This window comes from Cardiocondyla obscurior, linkage group LG06, assembly GCF_019399895.1.
Source record: "Cardiocondyla obscurior isolate alpha-2009 linkage group LG06, Cobs3.1, whole genome shotgun sequence".
Lineage (NCBI taxonomy): Eukaryota > Metazoa > Arthropoda > Insecta > Hymenoptera > Formicidae > Cardiocondyla > Cardiocondyla obscurior.
Window position 1 is genome coordinate 5,933,941 of NC_091869.1, and position 16,034 is coordinate 5,949,974.

At 37.7% G+C, this 16,034-nt stretch overlaps 1 protein-coding gene and 1 pseudogene across 2 annotated transcripts in view; one reads left to right on the forward strand and one right to left on the reverse strand.

Moving 5' to 3' along the window:
* The window catches only part of LOC139103218 (large ribosomal subunit protein mL62), a 61,952-nt gene extending 46,357 nt beyond the window's left edge, over positions 1-15,595 (reverse strand). For both annotated transcript variants that reach the window (XM_070657695.1, XM_070657694.1), the window contains exons 1-3: positions 15,340-15,595; positions 14,883-15,008; positions 14,657-14,697 (exon numbers count right to left, since the gene is read on the reverse strand). The gene's annotated coding sequence lies outside the window, so the exon portion shown is untranslated. The remainder of the gene's footprint in view (positions 1-14,656; positions 14,698-14,882; positions 15,009-15,339) is intronic.
* LOC139103222 (uncharacterized) lies at positions 547-14,362 on the forward strand (annotated as a pseudogene).
* Positions 15,596-16,034: the final 439 nt, after the last annotated feature.

A 16,034-nucleotide genomic window follows, 5' to 3' on the forward strand; every position in this document is an offset into this window, starting at 1 on the left:
TAATATTCGTTTTTTATTATAAACTGCCAATAAAAATCTCTCTTATCTGAAATACTTATTCATAAATAATATTATCTCATCGGTTGGATAAGTGTGTTTTATAAAGTATCTACTGGGAAATTTTTCAACAAAGTACGTTAACAAAAATTGTGACTGATTATAATAGATTAATAATAGAAGTCGAACTGAATCGGCCACTTCACATAATAACGCCTTTTGTTTAGATAATTTAATTTATCGCAATACTTTTCTTGAATCAGCTGATAAAGTATTCTGCATCCTGCTGATACATAGCTTACTGAGTTAACACACTTCTACGTTCATTCATCTTTACATATTCTCTATCAGCGGCAGATAATGGTGTCAGAAGATTAGATAATTGGCACAGTGGTTTCACCGCAAAGTAGCTATCAAACAGCCGTTACCTACTTTTTTCTTTTTTTTTTCTTTTTTTTTTATAATTTAAATTATCATAGCCATGTGTATTTTCCGGTGATAACTGCACAGGAAAGGGTGTTATTACGTCAGAAAAATTGGAACGCATCCATGTAATGCAACAGAAGCGTATCAGAAGCCATTGAGATGGCAAGAAGTGTGGAGGCAAGGGAGTCACTGCCTTTTAACACACTGGCAGAGTTGTACGATACTTTGGAGAGCGGATTGATAGAACCACCAGACACGGTGGGATACATGAAAGAGTTAGTGGACTATGTCTACCCTGGTTCAGATATTGTCGCGCAGAAGAATCCACTGGAAAAGTTAGACAAAGACAAGGAACCCAGAACACTAGTCTGCCATGACATGAAAGGTGGCTACCTCGAGGATAGGTAATGTTATACAGTATCTTAACATGATTTTGAATTACGATCGCATCTAATATTTGTCTTGTGGTTCCTACAGATTCCTACAAGGTTCCACCTCTCACGATTCCTATACATTTTATTACTGGAGTATTGTGGACACGTTTGTCTACTTCAGCCACCACTTTGTGACTATTCCGCCCTGCGGATGGATCACCACGGCTCATCGTCATGGCGTAAAGATCTTAGGTACTGTGATCACGGAAGGAAGCAACGATACTTGGAGCACGGTTCTCGCGTCACAAGAAGACGCGAGAAAATTCGCGGACGCTTTAGTGCTAATTGCTAAAACGTATCAGTTTGAGGGTTGGCTCTTAAACATCGAGAATTCGATTAAAGAGACGGACATCGACAACCTGATTTATTTTGTTAACTACCTAACGGAGAGTATTCACGACGAGGTTTTAGATTCTGAAATTATCTGGTACGACAGCGTGACCAAGAAGGGCAACTTAAGTTGGCAGAACGAGCTCAATGATAACAATAAGTAATGCATCTCAATTTACTGACATCGCACCTTTCCATTTTAATTTCAGCAGCGCAGATTTTAAATAACAATTATTTCTGCTTTAGAGATTTTTTCTTGGCCTGTGACGGTATATTCTTGAATTACACTTGGACGGAATTAAGACTGACCAATAGTCGTCTATTCGCGGAGAAATTGAATCGTGATATCAAGGATATTTACGTTGGATTAGATGTCTGGGGGAGAGGCTGCCCAGGCGGAGGAGGCTTTAACTCGGCATACGTAAGTATACTTTACTTTTATTATACGTTACACGCGTATCATTATCTTATTTTTGTGTTATTTTTGTTAAGGCGCTGAATTTAATACGAGAACAAGGGTTTTCGGTCGCTATTTTTGCGCCTGGATGGACACACGAGTACTTTGGCGGAAGATTTTTTCCAATACTGGAAGATTTGTTCTGGGCGCAACTGTTTCCTTATTTATACGTGCACGCACTCATTTTCGAAAATGAGCCGTTTAAAACTTCCTTCTGCCGAGGAACTGGCGTCTGCTATTATTACAACGGCGAGGTAAATTGAAATAATAAACAAGAAATATTTAATTAATATAAAATTATTAAAAACTGTCATCATAATATTTTTATGATATTTCAAGTTAATTTATAATACGTTTGCACTTAGGAATATTTTGAACCGTACACGATTAACGGCGAGAGCACGCCTGAAAAGACAGCGTTTTACAATTTACGAATTCAACAACTGCAATTGCAAATTCCGGTGCCGCACTTGCAATTTACGCAAACGACGCAACGTATGCTTACTAACGATGCTGCGGATGATGCGGATGAACAACACAACGACGATAAAAGTAGCAAAAACGACGGTGCCGATTGCGGAAAGAAAAAAGTACAAATAGAACGTATCTACGAAAATAAAAAGAGCATTATACGAGTGTGCGGTAATGTCGTCAAATTTGAAAACAAGGAGTTAGCCGAAAACGTCAATTCTTTTGAATTTTGCGATCGATTCTCTTATAATGGCGGCGGATGCTTGAAGCTCATCACCAAAGATCCTAGAAGCTATCACAGGTGAGAACGCATTCGAGATAAAGAAAAAATTTGCAAAAAAAAAAAAGAAAAGAAAGAATGAATATTCAGTGATTACTTATGTAACGTTATCACAGGTTATTTCTAGTTCACATTGATCAGAAACATAATATCCAGGCGACCGTCGTTTACGCGGACGCCGAGGTCACTGCCTCGTGGAGCGAGTCTATTAACAATCCTATTCTGATCCTGGGTAATAACGATAATTTAATATCGATTCTACCGTATGACTCCGTCAGGGTGAACAGCAAATGGAGGAAATGGTAAATCTGATGAATCACCGATAAATTAACATATCGGCAACGGTGACTTATTTTACAGCTAATCGTGATTATTACAGCACCTACTTGACCAACTTGAAGACCGTCAATGAGATCGGCATATCTTTCCTGACCGAGTGCGAATGTTACCTAGGCGAGATCGTTTTGGAGAACACGAAAGCCTCGTGACCGGCCTTACAGTTACATCAACATTCCATGTGAAACAATTGCGCATTATAAACAGATTACGTCATGATAAAAGCATATCACAAAGACCTTGGAGATGCGAACCGCTCCTTAGCGATTACACCGCAGATGCCCTTCCTCTCCTCCTTGTCTTTCCCGATTGAGAACCGCTTGGGTGAAAGGCACGTGCGAACTATCCCGCGATAGACTAATCGTTCGATTTTATAGATACTTAATCGGCATTTTTTATTTTTTTTTTTTTTTCGGGGGATTAAATGTAAACTCACGCTGCGATGAAGATATATTTGCAACAACGTCGTTGGCGGGGAAAAAAAAGTCGCTTGTTTGCGACAAGCTTGATTAACATTTATCGGCGGCGTTCAATGGCAAAGCCGACAATCTTCGATATCCTAAGCGCGTCGGTGTCTGTGCCTTAACGAGACTTCTATTACAAGGATATCTGCATTCTTCGGCAGCAAAACGCATTCCGTAATAATACAGCGGATGCAAATTCTGTTACGGTGGCCTAAAGACGCGGTCGATTTCACACCGGATATTACAAATCGTCGTCGTTTGCGCGCCAACACGTTTAACGTGGATGGTATTCGTGCTTAAAGGTGGGTACGCGACCACGCGCGTTTGTTATCCACGCATTAGTATATACGCGCAATTGTAATCAATGTGCCTCCTACAAAGATGAGATGTACAAATAATTGCGTCAAGATTCCCTGCTGCACTACCATCGAGTCACCAACGCTTTCCATGTTTGCTTAACAACGTGCAACGTGCAACATTCCTGCGACTTCTCCAAACTCATCAAGGTATTTTTTTTTTTTCTTTTTAATGAATTTCGTGCCGCTCAAAAATTGAGAGCAACGTGAAGAAATTTATGCCACGTTAATCTAAGTTAATAAGGTAATTTTTATTACACGTTACATTAATTGTGTCGTTTCATTATTCCTTTCTACTGTTTATTAAAGCAAATAAGAGAAACACGCGGAGGAACGTTCGTTATTTATTTATTTTTTCTTTTTTTTTTCCGGTATGTGGCTTATAACATGAATCGAGAGTTTCTTCCTGGATCAATAATTTATAAATGAATAATTTATCTGCGGGCGGTGAAGCGACCGTGACGTTTCCACCGATTATTCGTATATCATCCGCCGTTCCACGAAAAGAAGTATTATTCATGGTGTATTGCGCTGCGCATTGCGCACTATTTCTACCGGTACCAGGTTTAATCATACCTTCCTCGGAATCCTGCTTAATGGCGCGTTCTTAAAATATTGTCCAAGTAAATTATTGCGCTAAGAAAATATGCAAAGAAAATGTATTCGCGTCCCTTAACTTATCACGGTTGTTCACAGAAAAAATTCGCCGTTTCAAATTACATATTACATTGCTAAAAAGTCTTTAGCACGTGCTTAAAGCACGTCTTTATTCAGATTTTTTTTTTCCTTCGAATCTAATGAAGAAATTTAGAGACGTTTCTGCTTTTCGTAATTAATTTAGACAGAAACACGCACGGCACGAAGCACACTTTCTACTTTCTTTAATTATACTTCTTCGTTCAATATTTTAAAACAATTTTCTCGTAACGAGTCATTCACTTGTTAACTTAAATACATATATATAACATGACCGGTAAAATCTAGCAATCTATTGAAGCGGATAAATCGCAATTTTCTCAAACAACGCTCGTGAAAAAGGTCAGATTATTTCATTCTTTAGGAATGCTCGGTTTGCCAACGATCCCTAGCTCGCTACTGCGTCCAATCATTTCTCCTGCCTCTGTAAATTTTTCCTCCCAGGGTTTTTATTTCCTCGATCACGAGCCAGCGATGTATAACAGTTAATAACAGCACGAGCTCGTGTTGCCGACGCCAAATCGGCCCCTTTCTGTACGCGGGATGACCGCAACTTGTCGCGACGAAATTGAATTGTCGATCGGCGCAAGCTAAATGTCGAAAACTTTCTCCCGTGGCATGCATCCCGCGCCGCGCATATTGTATGTAAAATGTGCAAGTAGGCAAGGTGCGCACGAGAAATTGATTTTACAGATATTTGTCGTACTTTCTACGGGTATGTACGAGGTGTTCCTCGCGTAAAAAGAAAAAAAAAAACGTCTAAAAGAATCTTTAATTCGGATTTTCGAGCTGCATTACAATCGCGTTTAATTGAAAAGCCGTGGAGCCTAGATAGAAATCTCATTGCAAAGAGCTATCAATCGAGTGATTGATGATCGCGAGTAATCCGTTTTGGCACCTATGAGAAAAGTTCTCTTGGTCGATACGGCAATCTCTCTTTCTCTTAATTCCCATATAATTACGCGGTTATACTGCGCAGGGGATTGTTGTCTGGGAAAGAAAAGGATTAAGTCTTAACCGTTTTGTAATCACTATTACTTTCCGTAACGTGCGACCGTCGTGAAAATTACGCACTTGTTACTCCGATAGTAAAAGCAATCGATAAATTACGACGTTAAATAAATCACGGTGATCGAGTAAAGATAATTTAATTCAAATGATTTTGACCTTAATTTGATTCAATTTAATTTCTCCCATGCTGAAATAATTCTTGAACCTCGTGACTTTCCAAATCCTTTTTTTCCAATATTATATTTATTTTTAATATATGTACGCTTTAATAATAATTATTAAAAAATTTGGTTAAGCGGGACGAATTATCGCTCTCTTTTCCCGTGTTCAAAAAGAAAAAAAGGAGGAAAAAAAAAAGGTAATTTCCTCAACTATTACGTCGTGCTTGCAATTAGCCCTGGCAAAAAGAAATAACAATCGCGGTACAGGACTTTCGCTGCATCGATTACGATTGTAATTTTACGTACGCGTCCCGAGGCGCCTTCTCGGACAAACGGATCGTTCCAAAGACAATTTGCGGAGAGAGAGACCCCAAACAGCGGCAATCGGCGATGCCGGGGCTTGGCTCCTTTTCTTTCGCGTTTCTCCGATGGATGCCGTTTTAGAAAGGCGGTGGAGAAACCTCTAGAAGCGCGCGCGTACTGAGAATTTATCTCAGTGGCGTACCGTGTTATCGAGTTTACACGCTTATTTTAACGTGTATCGAATGCCAGCGAGAAGAAGCTTGTACCGAGTCAATAGAAAGTCAAACTGGTCTCTTGGGAGCGACACTTGAGCCCGCTCAAGGGCCAAGTTTTTTCCACGTCTCGATAATACTTCGATTATAATCGATCCCGCCAAATGAAACGGCGGCGTCTCTTTAAAAATAAATTTAGAAGCGTCGAATGGATCGTATCTATCGAGGGAATAATCCGAGAAATATGCAAACCACCCGAGCGGTATACGAGGAAATATATATTTTCATAAAAATTAATAACGTTTACCGTCGCTGCTCGTGCGAGACTTTTTCAGAGAAAGCAAATCGCCGACAATCAGCCCCCGACGAGAAAACAAGCGCGAAGGAAACGTCCGCGACGGTTACGCGCAATTTTTATAATGCAGACGTTAGTAGCGTCGATGATCGAACTGTCGTTACATCGATAGATCATCATTAGAAAATGAAAAGTGACCGCGGCGTCGAAACGGACAGCGATTTCGTTAGAAGTGGCGCAAGTGCCATCATTGAAATTCCAAGCTGATATAATTTGAATTTACCTCGGCTCTGACGTAAGCGCATTCTCGCCTCGCTTTGTATGCAATAGAGATCTCTCTTGCAGGTAACACACATTAGTTGTAAGAATAAATAGTTATCCAACGGCAAACGTAACGCGAAAGAAAAAGAATTGCAGAAAAATCATCGTCAATTTTGATAAATAAAACAAAACCTTTCCGAGTGCGTGGCTCTTTCAACGGTTTGAAATCTAAAGCTCTTGCGTTATACGCTTAAAACGTAATGTTCTAAGATTAAAACCTTATCAGAACTCAAGTTTATTTTTCCTTCCTTTTTTTTTTGATAGAATCTCGCCAAAGGGGGGACCAATTTCGCGGACGTAAAAGTGAGAGATTCCACGCACGTTATTGCAAATCTCGTGTACGTTAACGGTTTTATACGGCACTGTATACGGCAAACGCGTGCTGCATGTAGTACGTACTTGTGTAGAGGTAATGGCCGGGCATGATGTGCAATGCGTGCGTGCTGCACGTAGACGGGAGCGGACATTTCAACGACGTATACCAGCAAAGGAGAATACCGTAAAGAGGCGCGCGCGATTAACTTTTCAGCGTGCCGGACCGCGTCCAACTGCGGCTCGTATTCGCCGTGCATCGCCAATTTACCTGCACGCGTAATGAGCCTGTACTCTGGTATTTAGCTTCCCGACCTGTGCGAAAAAGGAAAAAAAAAGAAAAGAACAACCCTCCCGAAAAATATCTGCCTGCCACTCGTTACCGTCAGATTTTTCTTCCTTTTTCTTTTTTTTTATGCCGACCGGGAAGCGGCCAGTAAACGGAAATAATTAGGAGAAAAGTTTCACTTCGGGGAGAGAACGCTGTATTGTAGCGGAAAGAATATTCCGCCTCTTATAAAGAGATATGTTTAAAGCCTCTCGGACCAGCTCCCGCGTGATTTAGTAGAACGATTAATTTCAGGAAAGTTTTTTTTAACGCCACACGTTTTCGGGACGAGGCGTTCCCTTGCTCGTAGCTTTGTTGTCGTTGCGTGCAAAAAAAAATATATATATATATATGTATCTCGGCAATACATGAAAGTGTGCGCAATGAGCGCCTCGAGGCGAGAAGATATGCTCCAGAAGGTTGCGGGAGCCTTCTCGCTCGGCGCATAAAGAAAACTAATTAGCCGAGCACCGAAAGAGAGAAGAAGAACGAAAACGGATGCCGCGGATCATTCACGGTGATCGAGAACGGCGCGAAAAGACTTTTAATTTTTTTGCATTAACGAAATTCGATGAAGGAAAAAAGAGAAAAAAAAAACAAATTTATGTTACTGTCTAATCTTCTTATTTGGAAAATTATAACGTGTGCGCAAAGGCCAGGAATAACTGCGCTTAAATGTGCGCTTCCGGATTAAAAGACCGTGTTCAGACACTTAGTTAATGAGGGAAATCAACCATTCTTATTATTTTTCTTTCTTTTTTTTTTTTTATCACCTTCGTTCTCAGCATTTTTCCTTTTATTCCTAGCGCTCTTAATTATATTAAGAGCGTGTTCGTGATGTCTTCCCTTGTGCTTCCGTTACTTTACATCTGCTATGTGACCACAAATAATAGAATGAAATGTTACCTCATGCGTGCGCGCAGTGACATTTTCAGACTATGCACGTGTTGTTGGAACAAGTGTGAGAACCGGCGGAAAGTGTTAAAAAGATAGAGAATAATTATAAACAATTTTTTTGATTTACTTTAAAAAAAGAAGAAAAAATATACCGTCAACATATGTATAAAAATGTGACAATTTATTATAAAAAAAAAATATATATATATATATATATATATATATATATATATATATATATTTTATATAATCTATTTAGTAACTTGAATTATTTTATTATGTCACTGTGTCACTGGAAGGAGCCTCGTACTCTTTTAGCAATATGTTTACGCTCATTCTCAAGCTGTTCGGTCATATATAATTTATCGTTCAAGTTCCACGTGGCTTAACAAAATATTCCGCGACGTATGCAAATCTATTCGCACCGAAAAAGTCGTCTCCGGAATAAAACCAAATTTATTCTCATATCACTTAGCTTGCGACCTTATTAGCCGCGGCACGGCGCGCTTTGCATAAGAAAGAGAACCGGTTGCTAAACAATTTCAATTTAAAAAAAAAAAAGAAAAAAAGAAATAATAATAATAAGATAAGGAACGTGGAGGAATGCGATTAATTTCTGTCCTAAACCGGAATTCATTGCGCTCGTGCGCTATCGCATACAAATGTATATTAATGCATTTTCTACCGGCGAGGATATACGAGGTGATCGATCTCTCGCGTCAATTTCGCGAATTCCAGCGCGCTGTGGCAGCGGGAAGGAAGGACCGAAGGTAGGAAAAGCGGGCGAGTGCGAGAGAAGGAGGCTGCGCGGGAGTGAAAGAAAGAGAAGGAAAGAGAAAGGGAGAGAGGTAAGCAGATACGAGCAGCGTACCTGCAATCTACCTGTACACTTCTCAACGCGTGACTCCAGTTGCTGATCGAACGCTCGAGAGATCGGTCCCGCCGATCCCGGACCTGTTGTCTACGCGAAAAGAAACGACGATCTTAAAAGAAACGCGGATGCGATATCGCCGAGGACGATTCGCATTTCCGGCCTAGGTCGCACGTGGATTTGTGTGGAGATTGACAGTGATAACAACCCTCCCTCTTTGATTTGCGACCTTACGCGTGAATCGCGGCCCTACGGATTGGAAAGTACGATCGCACGGCGCGGATTGTTTCACGCGCGCTGCAACCGCATTCGTACGATTTTCCTTATATCACATTATTGTGCAAGATAATTATATAATTGTATTGTGAAAAATAATTATGTAATTGGATCCGTGATTAACGATGAATAGAGATTACGACTGTTTGGAAAGAGGCGGAGAGTTTACACGGCAAGAATTGGGATCGGCTGAATGTCGGTGAGTTTATGTTATTGCATTATGCATTCATAATTAAAAAATAAAAAGGTACTAATCGAATTTACTTAAGATTCTGCAATTAAAAGTGCGATGTCACGACAGAATTTTTTTTTTTTTTTTTTTTAAATTTATAAATAATAAATTGTTATTTAATTTTACGCAATAATAAGGTTCTAAATTAAATCAAATTAACCGAATACTTTAAACACATGTATGTTACGTGTCAGGTACTGTCTGTCCTCTCAAAAACAAGCGATTTCTCGAAGCTTTCCTTTAGATCTACTTTCGTATTACTTTGATGTAATTGTTTGAATAGAACGTTCCATGTTATAAATGGAAGTGATATCGGTATAAATCTTTTGTTTGAATTGCAAAATAAAGTAAATGTGCTTTCTGGCCTCATAGAAAGCGGAAAGTAGCACTGAAAAGCATCGCGAAGTGTAAAGATTCTGCGCGTGCTGACCAGAGCGCTCCGGTGAATGTAATAATGATCTCCGTCGAGCCCTCGAAACGCTTCGAGAAATGCCTTGCAGCCGTAAGAACGATCCGTTACGTATGTTTATTCACGAGCACGAGAATGGAAGACTCCGGACTAGAATGTCCATTATATATTTTAGATCGAACATTATGTGTCCAATACATTTTAGTTAATTACCGTTCGTTGATTCTCAATTTATCACATATCGACGTGTCGAATGTTTAACATTAAATAATTGAATTCCTTTTTCCTTTTTTTTTAATATATATTTGTATTAAAAAGACAATAAAACAATTTTGCAAAATTGATATGCATATATAAAACCGTATCAATGGTATGCAATATCATAAACTCTCCTTTGAAGAATTTCGAAAATAATTATTACAATGTAATTATTTCCTGCGAGATGTATATACCAATTAAACTGATTCAATAGGACATTCTATTAAATTCTTATAAATGTGATAAATATGTATTATTTAAATTTTATGGTTTCATTAATTAGCGAAGTACGTGTGGTTGTTCTATTACGCTAGTTTTAAATCAAAAACTCCTATCGGCTTTAGGTTTTTTTTTTGTTTGATATAAATTTCAACGACGTAATTAATCTGAAAGCTGCAATATTCCACAAACGAATCTAACCGTGACGATCACGAAATTGGAAATTCTTGATCTAACGTAACGGTTCATACGATATACTTTTACACGATCGCGAATCATCCCATTCATTTCATGCCAAGCCTTTTCTACATACATACCGATAAATATAATATAAACCTCGCTTATTTCTATCAGCGTCGAGTGTCACTTGCCAAATTAAATAAGGCAGAATAAATTAATTAAGAGAAATAATAAGATAAATTATAATTAACCCGTTTATTGGATCCGCGCTGATAGGCCCACGTTGACCTAGACTTTAATTCTTAAATTAATTTAAATTCATATAACTGAAACTGTGAGAGAATTATTCTATATACAGCCTGATACAAAAGCGTGCGACTTATTTATTCCCATAACATTGTTTAAAATGAACATTTGTTATAACGTTGTTAGAGTTTGGAAGATCGTATAATAAAGATATATTCTCATGCCGCTACTATTTTTATACGCTGCATTTGTTCTATTGTATTATTTGCAAATCTAATTAGCATGTTTTTAAATTCTTGCTTTATTTTCAGATAAACTGCGTGCGTCGCCACTCGCATCGGTGATTATCACATTCGTCGATCAAAGTGAATATAAACCAGAAAAAAAAAGAACAGATCAAAGTAAACTAGAGAAATGTATGAACGAAACGAATGTGACATTCTACACGAAAATACCTAATTAAAATAAATTAAAATTTAACGAGAGTGACACTCCTAATATTACTATCAAAATCAATAATGCATTTTTATTTGATTTAATTAATTCGCTCGGGAAAACATCATGGAAGACGCAGCGACGATTGTACTCGATTCTACGGTGAGAAGTCAAAATTCGAGTCACTCGAAGGAGTCAAAGGACTCGGTAAATTCAGAATTGAAACCGGAAAGCTATCTAGAGTCGAAACACTCGAAAGATGTCCTTATCCCAGAGAAGCAACAGCTTCAGCAGCAGCATCAGCTGTCGAAGCGCGCGGAGAATCAAGAGGACCTACGAGCAGCTTCCGACGTTAAAGACGATTCTAATCTACTCATGTTCACGTCCTGCGGACAATTGCTACTGGGTAAATCTCGAGAGAGTTCCTTAATAATTTTATTAATTATGACCCTAATATTATATTATTTTATTATACTATTTTTTTTTTTATTATTATACTATTATTTTATTTTATTTTATTTTATTTTATTATTTTATTATATATTATATTATTTTATTAAAATAATATTTAAATAATATTATTAGAAAGTGAATCATCTTCAAGAGTGAAGAAAAAGAGATAATCGGTCCATGTATTTCTGCATTCAGGTATTGTCCTGGTTGTCTTCGGTATCTTGGTGCTTGTTCACGGTGCTTCCTTAGGTGGATCTGGTGCAGGACTTTGGGCAGGCGCGGCTGCTCTAGTTGCTGGCGCACTAGGAGTCGTTGCGACATTAGCAACCTCATCCACTAAAACAAACTCTGCTTTTTCGTCCGCTCATCTCGCGTCCAGTTTGATCGCTCTTGCCCTCTCAAATATGGCCACTATAACGGCATTAACAGCGGTCGTCAGAGATTCACAAAGACCACCAGACGTATCGTTTTTTAGCCTCTCAGTAAGTTCCTTGTAATTATTTCCTTAATTAATTGTTTAATTGTCTCAAAACTTTGCAAAAATAATATTTAAAAATATTATTTTAAAAGAAATCTCAATAAAAAAAAATGTTAAACTCGCGTCTTTTAATTTTCATTATTAATTTAAATTTTAATTATGTATTATAATTGCAAGTACTATTACATTGTGAATTAAGAATTCCGATGTATGCTTCAGGATGATGACAGCAACGTGATGGAAGTAGATAACGGCTTGGCAGGCTTGCTGGCGAGCATTGGCCTATTGGTGGCTAGCGTGGCAGAGCTATTAGTATCCGGTTATAGCTGTCTGACCTTGACACCGAAGTTATGCGGTTGCTTGCGGACGAGCAATACCGACGAGATGATGATCGACGGTCATCTCAAGACGCGCAATATGGTTCATCAATGGGTTGTCACGCAGAATCATATGCCGGCAAAGAACCATCAGCCACCTGTCTATGTGGTCCACCCAATGCCAGTGCCAATACACCCGATGATTCAAGTGAGCGCAATTGCTTTCTCTCCTCAGTGTCATCCTCATATAGCTGTAATATTCCACTTCGGGGTAAAACATCCCTAGAATTCCGATCTTCTGTCGTATCTGTTTCTTGACCCCTTTCTCTCATCTTTTTCATCTTGTTCTCCTCTAGATCTTCTTTCTACTCTTATTTGCTTTCTCCTCGTTCTTTCTTGATACATCATATACTGCTCCTTCTCCGTTTTATGATGACATTGCATTTTAACTCATTCTCTTCATTTTTCATACAATTTTTTTTTATTGCAGTTTTAAAATAAATTTTTTTAATATATGATTTAGATAATTTTTTTAAACATGTATATTTTTAAGCCCTCCTCAGAAAAGAATAATTTATTATGTCTCGGATTGAATTTATAAAATGGTGAAATTATGTGGAAATAATGTAAGAAATCGTGTTTTATTATAGCCACCATATGGCATACCACCGCCGCCCGGAAATTATGTACCTGCTAGATCTCTTCCGATGCCATATGGTGCTATGCCTGTGTTACCCCCTATGACTTCATACGGTGGACGACCACAATCTCAAATGGTAAGCTCTTCACATAGAATCAAAGCTAACAAACTGACACGTTTAAAATAACTTCGTATATATATTTCAATCAAGTAATTTCTAGTATTCATAATGAGCATGTATTTGAGTTTAGTTTCGGTCAAAGCACAAACGTCAGATGTACGCAGATCAAGAGGAAGCAAAAAGACATTTTGAACCTAAGAACGAATCTCCAAAAATGTCACCGACTAACGAAGATCAAGTTGATCTAGCGCAGACCTACACAGGATTGGATAAAAGAATTTCAGAAGAATTTATTTCGATTGCAATGGATCCGGACAGAAAGTCGAAGGTTTCTAGCCACCACGGCAGCGAAATTGGAACGACAAAGACATTTTGATCATTTTTACCTCGCTAAAGAATTTGATATAAAAATGAACTATTTGCTCACATTTTATGTCTATTTTAGATACAATATTGTATCTAAGATTATAAACAGCATATTGAATTTTAATGAGTACATTAATTTAAAACATATTAATTTTCTATTAATATGTATACGATTTCTTGATAAAAATTTCTAATAATATATAGTTTTATAAATAGAAGCTTATGCTCGGAATACCGTTGTGCGTTTCGCTAAAAGCGAAACAAGTTCTGAATTTCTAATTCATAATTTTATCTAACACGAAGACTCGATCTTCCTATTGTTATATCCATATATTTACCCCCCTTCCCTCCCGCCTTCTCTACAAGATAAAATTATTATATTTAATAAAAGTTAAAATAGCAATTAATGTTAACTTGTAAAAATATTTATTTCTGTTTTAGAAAACTGTACTATTTTTAAATAACGAAAACTAAAGTTCGAGCTATGTTTTATTACTTCGTTAAGCGACCAGTTAATTATACGTAATTGTAAGAATGTAATTATAACAAATATTCCTTCAAGTGTCTATTCGCGTTATCTATTTCAGTTTTATTGAAATATTAAATGTTATCGATTTAATCTAATTATTACTGTACAGTTGCAATTTCCTAATCACATCTTTATTTAATTTAATTATACTTATTGCTTTTGTATATGCATATGTAATATACTTTGTTATGTAATATATAATGTTAAAAAAATATAATACAAATAAATTTTTATCTAAACTCGCATGACGTTTTTTGTATTTCTCATAAGCCTTGATAACAATTTATCATTTAATTTATATGATGGAAAATATTATATATTAAATAAAACATTTATAAAAATGTAAAGAAAAATTACATGCAAACTATAAAATTAATATAAGAAAAAACTGTGAAATAAGAATAAATTATAAAAAAAATATTTAATTAATACAACAGTATTTGCAGATTAATTTACGTGCGTGTTAAAATAATATAAATTAAATGATAAATCATTATATTATACATATAAATCGCAATTTAATTTTGGAAATCACTCACCGTTTGATGCGCAGCAGCGGAGATGTACAGCAACAATAATCCTGCAACATAAAAGATAAGATTCATATTAAATAGCTGTTTAAAATAATCAAAGTATTAAAATAAAATTCTTATAAGTCTTTAAGTCTTTGAATATATTTTATTAATAAAATTATTTATATGTAATATCAAAGTAAGACAAGTAAATAAGAAATTAATAATTTTGAGCAAAAGGAGTGATCTTTACCTCAGGGTTGCTCCGCTGAAGCCTGATGTCTCTCCCAGACCAGCTCCTCCTCTCAGCACAAGTTCAAAATTTGTCGTTGTCGCATCACATATATAACACATCCTCTTCGAATAACACTACACTCACCTGTAATGCACAAAGTACATATATTAGTTTTTTAGCATAATTAGCACATGAAAAATTTTAACATTTTTATATAAATTATGCAAATATTTTATTAATTAAAAAAGAATTCTAGAAATAAATAATTACGTAAGTTCTGTGCACCAATCTTTGCCAAACCCGGATTTTCCTACAAAATTCGAAGGTCTTTTTTTTTTTATTACATTTACTTAAGTACAGTTAATTACATTCTTGCTCGCATCAGTTATTCGCAGAAGTAACACAGAAAAATTAAACGACTGTTCCGAAATTGAGATTAATACTTAATACGTAATATGAAAGCATTAATACGTACTTCATAAATTGCTTCACCGATGTCTCCCGCGGCGATCCTCGTCTCTCTTGAATCCTCCGGTTTCGCAGAGTCCAGGAACTGCCAAGTACGCACTAGTTACAGATAAATAATCGCGCGACCCTTTGTAGCCTTCTCGACGTTACGCGACGTGGATTTTATCCCGCTACGACGCAACAGCAACGAAATCAGAGAAACGCGAAAGCTCGCTCGTAAAATACCGCGCGCGCGCGCGTACACGAATATCAAAGGCGGCACGAAACCTCCGAGACACCGCGACGCAATCATCGGCACTCGGCCACCGTTCTCGCTAGAGAATGACCCAAAACAATGCGCTAGCCCCAAGCCCGCGTCTCGCGGAATCTAATTTCGACGATACAGACCCCCGAATGGCGTTACGTACCGTAAAAAACCGTGCCGCGACGAGCACTATCGTGAGCGAGCTGCGCTTCGTCTTCACACCGTACCGGAAAGAACGCAACATGGCCTCCGTTTCTTCTCGGCGCAATGCCACCACGTGAATCGACCGACGTTCACGATCGACGACTTCACGTACGCTCCGTCGCATGCGGAACACATTCTGAATGAGCTCGCACAAACCCAAAAAGTCTGAAACACCAATTTGCGACGCGAGATACGTCCGCAACCGTCCGAGCATGTGCCTAGATGTGGTGCGTAGCGGAAACGAGGTTCAGGCA